The sequence below is a fragment of the Berghia stephanieae genome, chromosome 3 (genome assembly GCF_034508935.2).
Source record: "Berghia stephanieae isolate SIO BIC M18660-M18661 chromosome 3, UCSD_Bste_1.3, whole genome shotgun sequence".
Classification (NCBI taxonomy): domain Eukaryota; kingdom Metazoa; phylum Mollusca; class Gastropoda; order Nudibranchia; family Aeolidiidae; genus Berghia; species Berghia stephanieae.
Genome location: NC_088362.1, coordinates 56,375,068 through 56,378,568, shown reverse-complemented (window position 1 = coordinate 56,378,568; position 3,501 = coordinate 56,375,068). Strand labels below are relative to the sequence as shown.

Genomic DNA, 3,501 nt, shown 5'->3' with positions numbered 1-3,501 from the left:
GGCTATAATGTGGTCTTGTGGTATGCCACTCGCTTTCGGATCGGAAGGTCCTGGGTTCGAGCCTCGCTCAGCGCATAGTTGAGTCATTAGAAAAGTCTCTTTACTCACTCACATTCTCTCACCATACTCAGGTGTAAAATAAGTACCTGGCCGTTAGCAGCGTTGTCTGTCCGAAAAAATTGTAATATCGCCCAAACAGGCGTCATGTAACGTTCTAGATGTTAAGTGTTTCTGTCGGCCAGGGACCATTGTAAAGCTCTATGATCACCAATAGTCGATATTACGCTATATAAAAGCTCGATTATATAAAAAAAATAGAATAGTGGAAAAAAAGCATTCATACAAGTATGCAGTTGGCTGTGCAAGATCACACACTCTCCGATACAATGAAGTAAATTATAATATTTTACCAGTTAACTTCAGTACTCTGGAGAAACACGTATTAAAAAAAAAAGCCAGAAAACTCCTCCTTCAAATATCGATCAATTTAAATAACGTACATCGTGGCAAAAATTCCCAAACCTGGGACTTTGCGAACCCTTGGGTTAGAGAGTTTTTGCCACGACAAGGGTTATTTAAACCGTTCGATATTTGAAGGACGAGTTTTCTGGCCACATCTTTAAATACGTGTTTTTTTTTCAGAGTACGACAGTTAACTGGTTAAGCTGTGCTCCGTTTCTTACACGATGACAAGGTTTATTGGAAATAATAATTGGTTGCCGCTTACAATTATTTGGCTTTAGAATGTTAATGAAGCGTGCTGCTATTTGTAAATAAATATTCAATAGACTTAGATAGATTTCGAAGAATAGTTTATATTATCCTCTATTTGGTTTCACAATTGTATTTAATAATCCCACTGTAAGACAATGTGTTTATGTGTTGTTTAGAAATGTAGTGGTGATATCCATTTTGTACCAAGGACAGAATATTAGACGTGTCAAATATTGTATTAAAATGTGTTTCGTGGATAGGATTATATTTTTACCCCTAAGAAAAGGTATGCATACATTCTTCCTCTTTTCTCCCATTTACTCTTTAATGAGTTTTTATATTTTGATGATTCAAGCAGCAATTTGTCAATTCGACAACATGAATATTCATGAAAACGTAATAGTGTGACATTGTCATTCAACTGTAAAGTAGGCTCCATTCGTGCTCTTCTAACCGTCTTGATAGTGTGTGCTTGGCTAAGAAACTCACAACATTGCCATCCGGAAGTATAACGGACCGACACAAAACTATGTGTATCATTGAACGTTATAGTCTGGTTAATACAATTAAACCCGGATGGCAAATACCAATAACAAAGACCTTAGTGACGTCAACTTCATACTATCTATAGCCTGACAATGACCAAAGTAGTACGTACGTCAATATATTACATAAACTCATAGCGTTGCATTTTCCCAAACAATGACGTCACAAGGCAGGACGATGACCACCAAAAGAAAACGAACAACGTGTTGCATATAATAGGTCAACCAATGGTATCATTATATTGCTCCATTGAGGCCCAACTAATAATGAACGAAACTGTAACCTCAGTTTATAGTATCTTTTAAAAGATACAAAAAAGATACGGCTTTTGACTTCTTCGGGTAAACAAGAAAAGGAAATATTTTAGATTACGTTGGCATTATGTTTTTAAAAATGTGTGTGTGTGTGTGTGTGTGTTTCTGTGTGTGTGTGTGTGTTTGTGTGTGTGTGTGTGTGTGTGCTTTTGCTGATTCTTGTGATCCTCCTCTGGTCGAAATCCCCATCAAGGTTGTCCTTTGCAATATACATGTCTCATCCGACGTACTCTTATTTACAGGTCTGATGACCCAAGTTGTATAATATATGTATAGGTCATTTTTGTACAGGAAATACTCTCAAATTAACTGAAAAAAACTGACCATTAAAACAATGATAAATCAGGTCCATCATTGCAGAGTTCGGTTATCAGGTCTGCAATTATGTGTAAGTCAGTCTCACAGCCTGAAAACAATATCATATCGGGGCTATTTAGAAGGTAAATTTAGTCAAATTATGAAACAATGGTTAAGTTAATATGTTAATTGCGATTTTTTTTTCAAAATGACATATTTCTAATTGACAGTGGGTATAGTTATTCGAAATGACATATTTCTAATTGACCACAGTGGGTATAGTTTTTCGAAATGACATATTTCTAATTGACCACAGTGGGTATAGTTTTTCAAAATGACATATTCCTAATTGACAGTGGGTGTAGTTTTTCGAAATGACATATTCCTAATTGACGACAGTGGGTATAGTTTTTCGAAATGACATATTCCTAATTGACAGTGGGTATAGTTTTTCGAAATGACATATTTCTAATTGACCACAGTGGGTATAGTTTTTCAAAATGACATATTTCTAATTGACGACAGTGGGTATTGTTTTTCAAAATGACATATTCCTAATTGACAGTGGGTGTAGTTTTTCGAAATGACATATTCCTAATTGACGACAGTGGGTAAATTTTTTTTTCAATATGACATATTTCTAATAATTTCTACTATAAGTCCTATATTTCTCATTTGGTTTATCTCGATATAAAACCGTTTCGAGACTATGCGTCCATATGGTGATTGTGATTCAATGAATATAAACGATTTCTTACATCTCCCAGGATTATTCAAAACGATTCTTGAATGTGGTTACAACTGGATCCAACGTTTGAACCACTGCGACTATAATTATATTATTTCTGAATAACAACTAATCTTAATAAATTAATTATGACCTTCCACCACGACATCATAAGATATCGTCGCCTAGGCATTCCACGAAGGAATATAGATAATTCATCAAGCAAGATGTCTGAGGTCAACAGGTAATCACCCAGGTTGTCCAAGTGAGCAATTTGGGGGTTAAAAAATATTGCCCAAGGAAAAAAACGAAAGTGCCTGAAGCGGGGCTCGACCAGGGGACCTTCCTGGTTACAGTGCAATGCCTTAACAACTCGGCCACTTCGCCCGCTAATCTTGGCCTTAAATAAAATATATACATGTGGTTTCCTCTGGTTTTTCTTATTTTATTTACGCTGTCACAATCCTGGTAAACTGGGTTTTTTTTGGTATTGGAAAGATCAAATATACAACAAACAGATTTTTACCAGGATCGGAAATATAAGTAAACAAAGCAATAGTAGGTCCTTCCCCTTGAGGGAAGATTTTGTCTTCTAGGAACTGCCCGATGTCCATGTTGACACGGCTTTACGTGATATCTCTGTGCGTGATTTGCATTGCCATTGCTATACTAGTATGGATTTTCTTTATCACACAAAGAAAGAACAGTTCATTACTATTCCCCATGTGATGAGGACTAATTGTCCATACTGCCCTACTCTTTAAAAAAAAACAAAAACAAAAAAACAAAAAAAACAAAAAAAAAAAAACAACACAATTTTAAGAATTTGGTCAGAAAGCTAATCTTGGTTTTAAATATTGCTCGATTAGAATGATCCTCGTCTTGGTAAAAACTCACAAACCG

General features: G+C 35.6%; 1 protein-coding gene across 1 annotated transcript in view; it reads left to right on the top strand.

Annotated features, from left to right (window-relative positions):
• The first annotated feature begins 874 nt into the window (after positions 1-874).
• The window catches only part of LOC144968048 (glutamate receptor ionotropic, kainate 2-like), a 170,114-nt gene continuing 167,487 nt past the window's right edge, over positions 875-3,501 (top strand). The window contains exon 1 of the mRNA XM_078906010.1: positions 875-1,000. The gene's annotated coding sequence lies outside the window, so the exon portion shown is untranslated. The remainder of the gene's footprint in view (positions 1,001-3,501) is intronic.